Source organism: Caretta caretta, chromosome 1, assembly GCF_965140235.1.
Source record: "Caretta caretta isolate rCarCar2 chromosome 1, rCarCar1.hap1, whole genome shotgun sequence".
Classification (NCBI taxonomy): domain Eukaryota; kingdom Metazoa; phylum Chordata; order Testudines; family Cheloniidae; genus Caretta; species Caretta caretta.
Window position 1 is genome coordinate 263471712 of NC_134206.1, and position 17024 is coordinate 263488735.

Below are 17024 nucleotides of genomic sequence, written 5' to 3' on the forward strand. Positions count from 1 at the left end.
GACCACCTCAGGAATTAGCTAGCATTGTATCTCAAGAAAAGGATGTTTTTCATGCCTAAGTCTTTTTCTTCAGGATTGAAGGGACAGGGGAGAGGGGGGAAATGGGTGATGGTGGTGGCAGCAGCAGCAGCAGCAAGAGAACCTCTCATAATAAGGGGGGGGAAATCTATTCAGTTTCCCTTTACCAGCCACTGGAGGCTCTCCAGGGGATTCAGGCATCTTCTGCCCAGGGCTCTCTCTTGCTCTCAGAAAGATCCTTGCATGTGCTCCCTGATTACTTCCCCTCCTCAGAGAGGGAAAATCCCTTACCTCAAATGCTTTTAGCCTCTTGTTGAGATCTTCTGCCCAGCTGGAGCCTGCCTCCTTCCCTCACAGCAGTGTATGAATGTGGCAGAAGACACCTGGCAACCTTCCTTTGCTTAGAAAAGGGATCGAATCCTCTGCCCTTCCAATATGGGATGGGGGTAACCCCTGGGTACAATATTGAGGAATGTCTGTCAGCATACTGAAGGGAATTCATAGAAAAGCAAAAGAGTGGTGGAAGCCTCATGACTTCAGTCATTTGAAACAGGTCTGGACAACGCCCTGAGGAATATACGGGAGGGAACAATCCTGCACTAGCCAAAGGAGAGGACAAGGTTTAAGCTCTTTTCCAGATCTAATCTCTGCTAAATCACATCCTCAAATATTCTCTTCCCTCAAATCACATTGTGGCTCCACACACAGATTACAGCAGATACACTACTCAGCCCCACCTAGATTTTGCCACGCATTGGTTTTCTGTCGCACCTGTCTTCTGTCGTTTAGGATAAACAGCAGAAATGAGGGAGCTGTGGATTTCCTGGGGGAGTGATGGGTCATTTGACTTCATTCTCTGAGGGGTGAGGTAGGATTCCAGGCTCCACTTCTGTGTTAATAACTGGTCATGGCTCAGAGGAACCAACACAACACTCAGATAGCAAAAGTGTTTTTACAAACTAACAAATCTTCACAACTCCCCTGAGAGGCCAGTAACACCCTTTTAATGCCAGGGAAAGGAGCAGAGATGGAAAGACATATGAGGGGTTATATCAGCATCCCAGAGTGGGGAAGAGAAGATGAAATTTAGTTATGCAGAGGGGGCAGTGCAATAGCTTTTCATCACTGAAGACCTGGATTCAAATCCTGTCTCCGATCACCACTGAAGTTACATTAGCACAGAGATTCTCAAACTGTGGTTCGCAGAGCCTTTCCTAAATGTCTGCAGAATTACATATTTTCAGAACCATGCAGTAGGTGCATCTCTTCTGATAATCCAGCTGTCTGTTTAGACTGCAAGAATGCTCCACAATTAATTATACATCTCTGCTCAAAAGACCAAGTCTGTAAGTGCAAGGGGGTGCTGTTCATCAAGACTCAGATGTACTGGCAGAGGTGCATGAGGGTCCAGCTGTAAAAAAGCACGGGGTGCTGTAGGTCATCAGGACTGAAGCACACTGGGGACCAGAAAATGGAATAGCAGGGATGCTGCAGACTGTCAGGACGAGATTAACACAGCTCTGCCGATCAGGGTATAGGAATGGAATAGGAGAAATGCTGCTGGTCATCAGAATGAGGTGCTGTGGTAGAGAGGAGCTTGCATAGCACCTTCATGCACCTTCTGTCTCCAGCGCTTCGTTTTAAAAATAGAACAAAAACACTACATCACTGTCAATAAGAGTCCAGTTGAATGTGAGTCAGTGCAGGGTCATTTTTAGCCAGATACCCTTCTCTGCTGATTTCCTTGGAAGTCCCTTTTCCCTTGAGTGTGTATTTAATAAATAAAGAAACAACGCAATGTCATAAAGCTTTTCACTGTCACTCTCTCCCCATCCTTCCTCCTCCAGACACAGAGACTAACACAAAATGACGGCTTCCTGAACAGACTGAATGAGCAAAGACCTCGCTCCTTTCTTAACTGTCTGCATTCTACTCTCTCGCTCCAGTCATATTATATCACAAAACTCAAAGCAGCCCACCCACTGCCCCTTCTTTGTCCAAAATCTCAAATGAATGGCAAATTGGACACAGAAAAAACTGCTAAAGGGAGCTGCAAGTTAACCAGCCCCCTCCCCCTTGTCATTTTGAGGCAGTTCTTTGCTGATGCACCTACATGCTATTTTGCTGTCATCAGTTAAAAAGATGGAGATATTAAAAAGGAATCATGTCTCACAGCTCTTGAGAATATGACCCTGAGGCCCTGCCCTTCTCCCTCCTTATGTATACACCCACCACATTCAAATACCAGCCCCCCCTCCCCCTTCTTCTCCGGTACCACTCTGAACCTGCAAAGCACACGCACACAACAACAACAACAAAAAAACACCGCAGCCACAAACCCAATAACCCATTTATGTCGGTTTCAAAGCTAGAGACAGAATGCAAGGAACAGCCAGCAGCTGGGGCCTTTGAAATGGACAAGAAAGAGGCTCACTGTGACCAGCCAAATAGGACTCCAGCTGCGTTCCGCTGAGAAATGGTATTAAGCGGTTTCCCTGCCCCTACCCTGCATCCCTCACTGCCTCCCTCCCCACACACACTATCAGAGAATGCACCGTACAGCCAGAGCGTCACTGGCTGGCACACACACGCGTGTGGTCTGCAAGATCTGGCCTTTGCAGGGCAATTTTACACTCTAAACTTTCAAGAAGAAGAGAAATAAAGCCAATTTACTGTACCTTTCTGGCATGATTCTCAGCTTTCCCTGCTGCTTCTCCCCACCCCCTTCCGATTTATCTCAGCTACTGGTTTTATAAACCAAGAGGGTGGGAGTAAAGAGGAGGGGGCTTTTTTCCTCTTCTCTCAGCCCCGTCTGCACCTTCTGCCTGAGCCTGCAAGTGAAGTCACAAGGCTGAGTCTGTGACATCACATGGAGTCTACAAACACTGGATTGTGACTTCACTGCAGGCTAGAACAGGGAGGAATATGAGAGGGGAGGGGAAAAGACTCTTATTCATTACACATATCTGCTATAGTAACAAAGGGAACAGATGAAATGGCTGGCTATGGAAATCACTTGTATCAAATGTGCTCTTTTTTGTTTGTGAAATAAAGTTTGCTCCACAATGAAAATATCTTTTCAAGGTGGTTTGAGTGGGGGGAACGGGACTAGTAGTAGGAGGTGCTTGGACAAAATGTGATCTTCCTGTGCCATGTACCCACCCTGGAAACCCTCTTAGGACTGAAGTAAATTGAAAGAACTGCTTGTGGGGTATCAAGTCTGGATTAGGAGAAAAGTGCTACAGGTCAAGATCAAGGTGCACTAGGGGGTATTGAAAGCTCAGGGCTGGAATTCGGAGGGAGGCATTCTGGGGAAAAGCAGGGGATACTGCAGGTCAGGACTGAGGTACATTGGCAGAACAGGGCAGGTCCTAACAATGGTTTAACAGAGGCTACTGCAGGTTAGGATTGAAAGTGTAATGGCAAAGATGTTGTAGGAGTGGGCTATAGGTCCAGGCTGGAATAATATTAATTAGCATGTTCGGCTTCTTCCATCTGAAGAGCTGACTCGCTTTACTCTTATTAACTGGAATACAGGGGGTGCTGCAAGTCAGGACTGAGATACATCCACACAGTTATATGTGGGGTTAGGCCTGGGAGAAGCCACTTGGAGTGCCAGAAGAGGCTCTTGTTCCCTGCCTGAGGGATAGATGGAGGAGATGCAATAGAGATTAGAAAGGGCAAGCAGCTTTAGCATATATGCTTTTATAAAATCACATTCATGAACTATCCAAGGACCAAGTGGCACCAAAACTAGCTGTAAAACAGAGGTAGGAGCATGGAAGTTTTCAAGAGTTGCTTACCAAGTCAGTATTAAAAGGTCAAAACTTAGTATGATTTCAGATATTTTCAGGAACCAAAAAAAATATGCATATATTGTTTTGCTTTATTTGTGTTCTAAATTTAAGTCTTTTCCTCCAGCATAGGAAACCCAGTCTCACCCACAATGGTCTAATGCATGAGCACCAAGAGATTACAGAGACTAGTTTGGAGTCACATGAAATGTAAACATTAAACAGCAATCACTGTATAAAATCACTTTATAAAATTTTTAGAGAAAGAAAAGGTGCGTGAGGTAAGATCCTTTAATAGACCACCTTCTGTTGGTGAAAGAAGTTTTTGAGCTCCACAGAGCTCTTCTTCAGATCTTTGACTTTAAATAATAAAAGTGGGTTTGTAAACAAGTAAGGACATTTAAAAAAAAAACAAAAAAACGTTGCCCTAGACAGTCCAGGGTAAGTCTCAGTGTCCCCTCTTCCATTTTGCAGAGGAGTGGAAGATTGACTCTCATGGAATAGGCTGTGGAGTACACCCCAATCAGGGGTATCATACAGAAGCCATGTCCCTCAGTACCATATCAGGACCCTAGCAGCCCTCCCCTGCTTCTTGATTCTAGAGTGATGCAATCAGGGATTCCCTTTGGCTGCAGGTGCCCCTGGGATCCCTGTGGAAAAAATAATATACTTCCAGGCTGTACTATCTTCTTTTTGAGCATCTTTGCAGGGCCAGAGGAGGGACAATATATAGGTGCCTCCTGACCTGCCCATTTATGTGCCCACCCCACAGTTTCCACCTCTTTTCCAGCTCAGACCTCCAGAGCACATTCCACAAGGTGGGAAGGGGAAAGTGGGGGGAAAGATACTGCTGTAGAATTGTCTGACCCTCCCTGGAAGAATGTTAAAGTTTCTCCTGTGCTGTTAGAACAAAAGTGAAAGTGTTTACAAGGGGAATGCACAAACAATATAAAAAGTATAACAAATCCCTGCCACGCTTCAGTGGGGAGGAGGGAGATCAGTGCATGGAATGGGAAGTAGAATAGAAACAATCCCCGGGTAATGGGTATATTCACCACTGGCCAATATGGAATGGAATCCAAACTACTCAACTATCTCATTAGGAAGTGTACTGCTAACAGCACAGAACGGTGTAGCCCAAGAGAAGGGGGCATAAAGGTAGCTATAGGCAACCTGTACACCCCTAGAATTCTAGATTGTCATGGGGACTGGTGTGGCCCCTTCCAACCAGAAGCTGGTCTCACTTATGGGAACTTCTAGATTATTGCCTATAGGCTGCTCCACATCTTGGAACAACTCAGAATCCCTGTAGCAGTGTGTACTGCAGGAACTCTCAACTCACATTCAAGGCATGGTTTTTGCCATGGGGAAATTCTTCCCCTGCTGGCAGTGGGTCTCTTATGACTCCTGTATGCCAGTGCAGTGTTAAATGGGCTGCAATGGGCAGAGGGAGAACCCCTCCTATCTCTAGTAGTGGGGGCTATGATTTAGGAATTGGACGATCTGCTGTATATCCCTACCATTACTACGCTGTTCTAAATGGCCTTTCAGGGAAAAGTCGACTGGTGCAGAGGAACACAGAGTTTGGATGGAGACATCCCTTAGGGATGAATTTATTAAAGGGGGAACTCTAGATTTTAGTAAAGAGGATAGGAAATAAGTTGGTGAAGTACAGGAGCTAGTAAGGAACAGTCAAACATAAAAGGAGTCCCATTTAAATATAACACATGAAGGCAAGCAACTGAATTTTGACAAAATGTCAATTTGCTTATGCACAAATGCTAGAAGTTTTTATACTAAAATGGGTGAACTAGAGTGCCTGGCATTAAATGATACACTAGGCATTGTGAAAACTTGGTGTAATGAGGATAACCAATGGGACGCGGTAATACCAGGGTGCAAAATATATATTAATAAAAGAGTAGGCCACACTGGTGGAGGAGCGGCACTATATGGGAAAGAAAGCACAGAGTCAAATAAAGTAAAAATCTTAAATGAATCAATCTGTACCAGAGAATGTCTATGGATAGAAATTCCATGCTCGAACAATAAGAGTATAGTAGCTGGAATATACTAAAAAGAAAAGGAGTACTTGTGGCACCTTAGAGACTAACCAATTTATTTGAGCATAAGCTTTCGTGAGCTACAGCTCACAAAGAAAGATCTTTACACTTTCCACAGTATGCATCCGATGAAGTGAGCTGTAGCTCATGAAAGCTTATGCTCAAATAAATTGGTTAGTCTCTAAGGTGCCACAAGTACTCCTTTTCTTTTTGCGAATACAGACTAACATGGCTGTTACTCTGAAACCTGGAATATACTAGTGATCAGTTGACTGGATGGTGACAGGGATTGTGAAATTTGGGGGGAGGTATAGCTCAGTGGTTTGAGCATTGCTCTGCTAAACCCAGGGTTGTGAGTTTAATCCTTGAGGGGGCCATTTGGGGCAAAAATTGGGGATTGGCCCTGCTTGGAGCAGGGGGTTGGACTAGATGACCTCTTGAGGTCCCTTCCAACCCTGATATTCTATGATTCTATGAAATGCTCAGGAAGATTAGAGAAGCTGTAAAAGGAAGAAAAACAAATAATAATGGGGGATTTCAACTATCCTCATATTGACTCTGTATATATAACCTAAAGAAAGGATGCAGAGGTAACATTTCTAGGCACATTAAATGGCTGCTTCTTGGAGCAGTTCTCCTGGAACCCACAAGGAGAAAGGCAATTCTTGATTTTGTCCTAAATGGAATGAAGATTCTGGTCCAAGAGGTGAATATAACTGAACCACTTGGTGATAGCAACCATAATGTAATTAGAATTAACATCCGTGTCAGGGGGAAAATGCCAAAGAAACCCACCACAACAGCATTTAACTTTAGAAAGGGGGAACTACACAAAAATTCAGAAGCTAGTTAAACGGAAATTAGAAGGAACAGACAGAAGGGTGAAATGCATGCAAACTGCATGGAGACTATTTCAAAACACCATAATAGAGACTCAAACTAAATAGATACCCACAAAAACAGTAGGAAGACAAAATAAATACCACCATGGCTAAACAGCAGAGCAAAAAAAAGAGATGGTTAAAGGCAAAAAGGCACTCTTTAAAAAAATGGATATCAAATCCTAGAAGGGAAAATAGAAAGGAGCATAAACTTTAGCAAGTCAAGTGTAAAAGTAAAATAAGGCAGGCCAAAAAAGAATCTAAAGAGAAACTAGCTAAGGCAAAAAAACTAACGGCAAAAAAAAATGTTTTTTAAAAGTACAATAGAAGCAGGAAGCCAGCCAAACAATCAGTGGGGCCACTGGACAATCAAGGTGATACAGGAGCACTTAAGGAAGACAAGGCCATTGTGGAGAAGCTAAATGAAAAGAGCCCTGTGTGGATACAAAATTTATATCTACATCTGATCCACAATCCGCAAATATGATCCACAGACATAAAGTGGATATCCACGGATTTGCAGAGCTCTATAAATGAATTCTTTGCATGGATACAGAAGAGATCCCCACACCTAAGCCATTCTTTTTAGGTGACAAATCTGAGGAACTGTCCAAGATTGAGCTGTCAACAGAGAAAGTTTTGGAACAAATTGATAAATTAAACAGTAATAAGTCACCTGGAGCACATGCTATTCACCCAAGATCCCTCAGAACTCAATAGGAAATTGCAGAACTAACAACTGTGGTATGTAACCTATCACTTAAAACAGCCTCTGTTCCAGATAACTGGAGGATAGCTAATGTGAGGCTGATTTTTTAAAAAGGCTCCAGAGGCGATCATGACAGTTATAGGCCAATAAGTCTAACTTCAATACCAGGCAAATTGTTGAAACTCCAGTAAAGAACAGAACAAACAAAACACATAGATAAACACAATATGTTGGAGAAGAATCAACATGGCTTTTGTCAACTGAAATCATACCTCTCTATTAGAGCAGGGGTTCTCAAACTTCATTGCACTTACACCCCCTTCTGACAAAAAAAATTACTACATGACCCTAGGAGGGGGGACCAACCAAAGCCAAAGCCCCACTGCCCTGGGTGGGAGGGCCAAAGCCCTATAACTTGCGCTCTGCCATCCAAGGCTGAAGCCGTTGGGCTTTGGCCCCAGGCCCCAGCAAATCTAATATCAGCTCTGGCGACCCCATTAAAATGGGGTTCTGACCCACAGTTTGAGAACCGCTGTATTAGAATTCTTTGCTGATATAGCACACTTGGATTTTCAGAAAGCATTTGAAAAGGTCCCTAACTAAAGGCTCTTAAGCAAAGTAAACAGTCATGGGAAAAGAGGGAAGGTCCTCTCGTGGATCAGTAGCTGGTTAAAGGTGGGGGGGGGCAAAGAGTAGGAAAGGTCAGTTTTCAAAACGGAGAGAGATAAATAGCGGAGTCCCCCAAGGATCTGTACTGGAACCTGTGCAACACAACATATTCATAAATGATCTGGAAAAAGGGAGAAACAGTGATGTGGCAAAATTTGCAGACAATACAAAATTACTCAAAATAGTTAAGTCCAAAGTGGACTGCGAAGAGTTACAAAGGCAGCAATGTGGCACATGAAATTCAGTGTTGATAAATGAAAAGTAATGCATCTTGGAAAAACATAATCCAAACTACACATACAAAATGATGGAGTCTAAATCAGCTGTTACCACTCAAGAAAGAGATCTTGGAGTTATTGTGGGTAGTTCTCTGAAAATATCTGCTCAGTGTGCAGAGGCAATCAAAAAAGCGAACAGAATTTTAGGAATCATTAGGAAAGGGATAGGTAATAACACAGCAAATATCATAATGCCCTTATATAAATTCATGGTATGCCCACACCTTGAATACTTACTGTGTGTAGTTCTGGTCACCCCATCTCAAAAAAGATATATTAAAAATGGAAAAGGTACAGATAAGGACACCAAAAATGATTTAGGGATATGGATCAGTTTCTATATGAGGGGAGATTAAAAAGACTGACTTTTCATCTTGGAAAAGAGACGACTACGGGGTGGTTATGATAGAGGTCTATAAAATCATTAATAGTGTGGAGAAAGTGAATAAGGAAGTGTTATTTACCCCTTCACATAACACAAGAACCAGGGGTCACCCAATGAAATTTAATAGTCAGCAGGTTTAAAACAAACAAAAGGAAGTATTACTTCACATAAGGCACGGTCAACCTATGGAACTCATTGCCATGGGATGTTGTAAAGGCCAAAAGTATAACTGGGTTCAAAGAGAATTAGATATGTTCATGGAGGATAGGTTCATCAATGACTTATTAGCCAAGATAGTTAGGGATGCTCTGGGTGTCTTAAGCCACTAACTGATGGAAGCTGGGAATAGACAACAGGGGAAGGATCCCTCAATAGTTCCCCTGTTCTGTTAATTCCTTCTGATGCATCTGGCATTGGCCACTATCGTAAAACAGAATACTGGGCTAGATGGACCATTGGTCTGACCCAGTATGGCCTTTCTTATGTTCTTATAGAGACAACTGTCCAGTCCCATAGATATGTTATACTTTTTATATTGTCTGTATTCCCCTTGTAAACACTATAACTTTTGTTCTAACAGCATAGGAGAAGCCTTAACAGTCTTCCAGCCCTTTCTCTCCTGAGGTTCACTGTCAACCCAACCACCACAGATATGCAGCCAATGTTAGGGTGGCAACGTGGCAGACGTTCTGTGCCAATCATGCTACCCAATAACATTAAGTGAGGGGGAATGAAGGGGAAAATTAAAAAAAAAAAAATCAAACAGAAATTAGAGCAGGGGTGCTTTAGGCTGGCCCAAAACGTAAGGAGTGGACTTGGAATTTGACCAGGACACTGGGGCTAAAGCCCCTCTTCACTTGTACAAAGTGCCATGGGAGCTAGTGGGATTGTGAGTGTTCAGGGTATGTCTCATCCAAAAGAAGAGAGAGAGCAAGGAATCAATGGGTTTATTTTCTCACACTGATTGTTTTGTTGATGTGGAAAGGTAATTAAAAAAAAAGTTCCAATTCTGAATGAGCCCCAGAATTCCCAGAGCCCGAATGCTGCTGCTTAGAGGCAGATTAATCACACTGAATTCTCCATCTAGATGTTGCACGCACTCCAAACTCCCACCGCTAATAGCTCTAATATTCTCCTCAGCATGTGCATGCTGCTGGTGTTATGTTCCAGGAATATTAATTCCACAGCTCAAGATTCTCTCACTGGCACATGTACCCTGAAGGCTTCTTGTTGGGCTTCAGGAGATTATGAATAAGATGAGAAGAGGGAAAAAGAAAATATTGCTGGGGGGGGGGGGGGAGGGCAAAGCAACTTGCTGAAAGTCACCCTAGACAGCCAATGAATGTTCCCCAGTAATGCCAGCAGTACAAACAAACAATCAAATAAAGCCACTTGATGCCCAATCATTTAAACAAAAAGTAGCCAACTGCAGAGGAAGACTTCTTATTCCTAGCTTTAGGAGCAGAGTACGGTAAGGGACAGCCTGGATCGTCAAGTCCATCTACTGCTATTGGAGGCAACCCTATCATTATGCAGTTCCTAAATTTACCAAGCCCCATCTTAAAACTAGCTAAGTTTCTTGCCCCATTACTCCTGTTGGAAGGCTGTTCCAGAACTTCACTCCTTGGCTGGTTAGAAACCATCTTCTAATTTCCAGCCTAAATTTATTCATGCCCAGTTTACATTGATTTGTTCTTGTGCCCAATGCTGTCCTTTAGCTTGGACAGCTCCTCACCCTCCCTATGTATTTAGAGAGAGCAATCATATCCCCTCTCAGCCTTTGTTCGCTAGGCTAACCAAGCCAAGCTGTTTTAGTCTCCTCTCATAAAATAGGCTCACTAGTTCCCCTGATCATCGTAGTAGCTCTTCTCAGTATTGGTTCCAGTTTGAATTAATCTCTCTTGAACATGGGTGACCAAAACGGAACACGGTATTCCAGATGAGGTTTTACCAATGCCTTGTACAATGGCGTTAATACTTCAGCTGGAAATACCTCACCCGATACATCCTAGGATTCATAGCCACATCACATTGGTGACTAATAGTCATCCTGCTGTCAACTAACAAAAATCCTACAAGGTCTTTCTCTTCCTCTGTCACTTCCAACTGATGAGCCCGCAGCTTATAGCTGAAATTCTTGTTATTAGTCCTTAAGTAAATGACCTTGCACTTTATATTATTAAATTTCATCCCATCTCTATGACTCCGGTCCTCTAATAGAGGCACAGAGAGGTAAACAGACTTACCCAAGGTCACACAACAGGTTAGTGCCACAGCCTGGAATAGAACCTATGTCTTCTGACGCCCAATTTGTGCCATCCCCTGCCCTCAAACTTGCCAAAATTTCAAATATCAGTTGTAAGATTTGACAGGGGCACATCTTTTAAGTCAACTGATGTATATTAATAATACTGATATTAAGCATTTATACTGCACTTCATCTAGAGACCTCAAAGCACTTTACAAGGGTGAGTAAGCATCCTCATCCTCATTTTACAGATGGGGAGATGGAGAGATGGATAGGTTCAGCGAGTAGTCTTGTCCTTGACTTTGTCACACAGAGGGTCAGAAGCACTTTTTGGAACAGAACCCAAATCTTCTGGCTCCCAGCACTGTACTTCATCTCAGATGGAGAAAATGTATCATTGAATATTAATGCCAGAGCAATGAGAAGCAGGGTAGGGGGAGGAGTAGTACTCTCCCAAACTTCACCAGCAAAGTAAGTTCTGACCATGTGAGTCACCAAAATGAGACACTGCTCACTGTAGATTGTGTGCAAATATAGTGTTCCAAATATGATTGTGAACACTCTGATCTTTACTGGGTTCCTTGAGTTTGGCTCCTGCTTGGTGGGGCTTCAATATGCCCATTGGCCCTTGGGCATGGTGTCTTCTTGACTGGGAGTGGGGAGAGGAGGGAAAGAAAAGGTACCATCTCCCAAATGTCACCTGCTTGTGCCACCACAATGAGCTATCACTCACAATGAGGTATGCAGATGTGCAATACCGCACTCTCCTCTCTTACAGAAAGAATTAAAGTTATTAATGCTGACATTTAAATAATCACTGGATGTTTGACTTAACCACTCACCAAGACGAATGGGGCAGTTCACACCTCTCAGAGATATTGCTCTCTGCAGACTCTCATAGACATCTATGTACTGGTTACACTTCATTCACTTTTTTGAGGTTTTCTTCACAACCGTAACAGCTCGAGAGATTTTTTTTTTTTAATTAATGAAAGCGGATATTCTGGGAAACAAGATAGCAGATCCAGAGAGGTGCCATTACAGTATATTGGCATGCACCACCAACCCCTGATGCTGTGTCATGATCAGGGCCGGTGCAAGGATATTTTGTGCCCTAGGCGAACCTTCCACCTTGCACCACCCCACCCTGACAACCTCCAAAAACTAGTAAACTTAGCAATATAAACAGCCTGTCAGAACGGGTAATGGCTGTTGTAATGTTTCTTTTTTACCTTTAAGGCGTTTCAATTGTTTGCCATTGCCTCTGATGGTGTCCCATTCAAAGTCTTACTGTTGTGCAAAGCTAACCAATTGAGCCTGGCATTGCATCACCAGCCAGGTTAGGCAGGGTGACAAATTCCCCTTGCCCCAAAGGGCCATTATCCCCTGGTGACTAATTTTTACTCCAAGACTGTAAAGCAGACTTTTAAGGTAAATACATTATTCCTTCAATATTACCCATGCACACATCTCACAAAGATTCTCACTCTTGACAGGTTTCAGAGTAATAGCCGTGTTAGTCTGTATTCGCAAAAAGAAAAGGAGTACTTGTGGCATCTCAGAGACTAACCAATTTATCTGAGCATAAGCTTTCGTGAGCTACAGCTCACTTCATCGGATGCATACTGTGGAAAGTATAGAAGATCTTTTTATACACACAAAGCATGAAAAAAATGGGTGTTTACCACTACAAAAGGTTTTCTCTCCCCCCACCCCACTCTCCTGCTGGTAATAGCTTATCTAAAGTGATCACTCTCCTTACAATGTGTATGATAATCAAGTTGGGCCATTTCCGGGGGGGGAACCTGGATTTGTGCTGGAAATGGCCCAACTTGATTATCATACACATTGTAAGGAGAGTGATCACTTTAGATAAGCTATTACCAGCAGGAGAGTGGGGTGGGGGGAGAGAAAACCTTTTGTAGTGGTAAACACCCATTTTTTCATGCTTTGTGTGTATAAAAAGATCTTCTATACTTTCCACAGTATGCATCCGATGAAGTGAGCTGTAGCTCACGAAAGCTTATGCTCAAATAAATTGGTTAGTCTCTAAGGTGCCACAAGTACTCCTTTTCTTTTCACTCTTGACAAGTTACCAGCCTTGTGTAGATCCCTTCCACGTTCCTCTTTGTGGGTAAGTGCCCTGAAAGACACGTGTGGGGTGCAGTGAGTTTGTCAGGCCTGTGGTGACAGCTGTTTGTGAAGATCAGGTGGCCCTTTGCCAAGGGGTGCTGGTGTTACAGTGAGCTTGGGGTGGCTCACAGTATGGGGCAGGGCACTGAGGCTGGTGGGGCAGGTAACACTCACTGGGCTGGGGGGCCGGTGGTGCCGGGATGGGGCAGGGGCAGGTACCAGTCAGTCTCCAGTGCTCGGGCCGTGCCAGGGCCAGCAGCCTCTTCACCTCAGAGCCTTTGCCACTTTGCAACTTGAACTAGGCAGCCACCTAGGGCGCCAAGATTTGGGGGCACCAAAAAGCGGTGCCCCCCCAATTTTTTTTTTTTTACACTATTGCTTAGGGGCAGGTACCTGTCAGTCTCCAGCACTCCCCCGGCTCCCCCAAAGCGGCCCCTGGTTCCTGCTTCTCTTGGCCGGCAGGTGCGGGGCCCCAGCCGACCCCAGCCCCTTGTGTCTCCTCCGCGGCGGCCGCTGCCGCAGCAGCAGCATCCCAGGAGCCTGAGAGGAGGAGTGGGCCCCAGGCAAACAGGGGAGACTTCGAGGTGAAGAGGCTGCTAGCCCTGGCGCGGCCCAAGCGCTGGAGACTAAACAGGTACCTGCCCCTAAGCAACAGTGTAAAAAAAATTGGGGGGCACCGCTTTTTGGTGCCCCCAAATCTTGGCACCCTAGGCGGCTGCCTAGTTCACCTAGTGGTTACATCAGCCCTGGTTGTGATGATAAATTCAGAATGCTGTAACTGCTGGATAGGGCTCTCAGGAGAGTCCTGGCAGGGAGGAGAGAGGAATATACTGCACATTTTGGAAAGGGTTGTGCTCTGTGATATAGGACAAGCTCTGAAAAACTTTTTCCAAGATTTTTTGTTTTAACCCAGACAGGTGAGGGCTATCCTCTTTCCACAACCTAATCTAATCCATCACTTTACAGGCCTGTCCACTGTAACATGAGATGAGACACTTCTTTATCTTCAGATGCAGCTCATATCCTCAACTCTCTTCACAAACAGATGCCTTACCAAGCAACAGATAGTGGCAAGGCTGAATTCTGCAGATGCTAGCCAGGATTTCAGTCTAGTCTTACCTTCTGATCTTTGCTGAACCCCACAAAAAGGGTCCCTGAATTTTATAGTAGGATAACCACGAACATAAGCAAGAATATGGCAAGGCTTAGATTATAACATTACCCCATTTTCAGCAATGAGGCCTTGTAACATTGGAGCGAAGGGAGCAGTGGCCGAGGGTCCTGTTCTTTCCCCTTAAAAAGGAAAGCTACACTACAGTATTCTTAAGCAATGGTCAAAAACAGTATAGCGTTTCAGGCCATTTCTATAGAATACCATAGTACTGTTTGGGGTAATGATTGTAGGTAGAATACAGTTATGTTTGAGGAAGCTGTTTTTCCTTTTTTGTTTATATGAAGGAAGATATTCTGGAGAACCAAAAGTCTTTAACGATTAAATATATTTTTTATATATATATAAAATATACGAGAATCATCTCTTTATCTTGGCACTCAGCAGAATTCAACTCCCCTACATAAGCACCCTCCCTCCACCCACTCACCTTGATATTCCTCTTCCCACCCATTAACCCAGTACCTGCAGTGCAGTGTTCAACTGGGACTGCAGGAGCTGCGGCTGCTGTCATCTCTTTGTAGCTGGCAGTCACCTGCCAATCACGCCCCCACTTCCTCCTCCTCTTGCTTCCCCCACCCCTCATCAGTGCAGCTCTCTCTGGGGACATATCCATCTCTCTCTCACTCCCCCCTAGCCTAGCAAAACAACAAATGCTAACTCAATAAAATCTCCCCTCAAAGGTTTTTATTTACCAGACAGTGCACAGTGCTAAAGACTCACACATACAAAGCGAGAATGGGGACAGAGGAGAGGCTAGCAACAGGAGTAGGCACAGTTTGGACTGATGCAGCTTTTATGCAGAGGAAGAGACTCATTTCCCCACCACACACACAGTAGCCGTGGCACAGGGAGCCTGAACATTCGCACAGGACAGTGGTGCTCATGGAACCAGAAGGCACTTTGGTGTAACAGATATCTGGCAAACACAGGAGAAAGGAGGCCTGTGCACTTTGAGACCAAAAGCTACTGTCCACAGGAGAGCGGGAGGTGTGATGTGCTAGCATGCAAGGCTGACATGCAATACAGTCCCAATTAAAAAAAAACGAGGAGTCCTTGTGGCACGTTAGAGACTAACAAATTTATTTGGGCATAAGCTCTCGTGGGCTAGAACCCACTTCTTTAATGGTGACTGGAAAATGGGGGAGAGGAGGGAGGCAAATAAATCAATTGTGTTTCTTTTTTGCTTCTTTATGATATGTAAAAATAAGATCTGGATGGATTTTTTTTTTCCTGCTTGCAGGAGACAAGTCTCTTCTTCCCTGTTTTTGCTGAAGGACTTCTTGGAAGATTCAGAGATGTGGCTTGGGTGTTTTCCCAGCCCTTAATTGAATGGGCAACAAGAGCTGAATCTTAAAAACAAACAAACAAACGAAAAGCACTCACTCTCCCAAATGCTTGTTTTATTGTTTGTTAATTATTTAAATTCCCCAGAGTTTTAAAGGGTCTGAATAAAAGTTACTTCACATGTCAGTTAATGAAGTTTCATTGTATTGTTGCCCTGATGTCAGAACCTACCAGTACTCAGATCGTCCATCAAATCTTCCAAACAAGAGGTTAAACAAAACCTGAAATTTCTTCTGCACTGCAAACAACACACAGGGAGGGGGAAACTAAAACAAAAAAACCAAAAGATCCATTAAAAGCCACAATTACAAAGCATTTTTTTCCTCCTTTGTGGATCACTCTTAATATGAAGACATTGATGCTCCAAGTCTTCATCTTCTTAAACCAGAGGGTAAGTTCAAAATCCAAACTGGTAATTGATGCCCCCATATGGGCTAAGAAAGGAAAGGGCCCTACAAGCTCTAGGGAGAAATGTCCTCTCTGCACATATGGCAAGGACTGACTGTGTCTTGTCAGAGGGCTTATCTCCAAAGTCATGACTGAGGCAGGGGTAGAGGAATCACTCAGGAAAGGAGACACTATTGATCAGGAAAAGAGCATGCTGGGGGGGGGGGGCTGGGGAGTTGGTATAAAAACAAGATGGATAAAAACAGACTTTCTGTTGGGAGTTGAGGAGAGGAGAACAGACAGACATATGCACTGGGGAGAGGGGAACCCATGGCAGGTGTCAATCATAGAGTGTTCCAATACAAATTCCCAAACCCTTGGGAGGGTGTTTCAGAGAAGTCGGAATGGGGAAATGAGGTACACACTGCCTGTAAAACCTTTGGCTGCCACCCACCCCCACCAATGAATGCACTGGCAGTTGAGAGCACCCTCTACTCCGCTGAAATAAACAGCGGCCTTCCCATCGCTTCATTAAACTAACACAGCTTCTCGCCATCGCCTCGGCAACCGCCACAGACCTCCTGCTCACCAGCTGGGGGAATTAAAGGCAGCCTGGCAGCCAGCCCCGACTCTGTTATATCTGAAAGCTCACATTACACCAGAGAGCATCCTAGGCAGGTCAGCACAGCCTCAGAGATGCCACCTTTCGAAGGAGAAATTACGTTAAATAGAGCTCCCCTCCACCCTGCCTTTGGTAGGTGGTCACCCCCACAGAAAATTAAACATCCCAGAGGCTTTTTTCCTTACACATGGGGATACCAGTGCCCAGCCAAATCTCCATCTCTCAGCACACAGAGTTCTAATAATAGAGGCTGCACGTGAGTGATCACTAAGCGCAGAAAACAGCCCCCATGTTTGCTTTGTGCAGCCACTACCTCCAA

The 17024-nt window shown here is 44.2% G+C and overlaps 1 protein-coding gene across 2 annotated transcripts in view; it reads right to left on the bottom strand.

Moving 5' to 3' along the window:
- Positions 1-17024, bottom strand: part of TCF20 (transcription factor 20) — a 211144-nt gene that overhangs the window by 117144 nt on the left and 76976 nt on the right. The window contains exon 1 of one of the 2 annotated variants that reach the window (XM_075124219.1): positions 2697-2850. The exons of the other annotated variant lie outside the window; for it this stretch is intronic. The gene's annotated coding sequence lies outside the window, so the exon portion shown is untranslated. Of the gene's footprint in view, positions 1-2696; positions 2851-17024 lie in introns of those variants that run through there. 2 annotated transcript variants of the gene reach the window in all.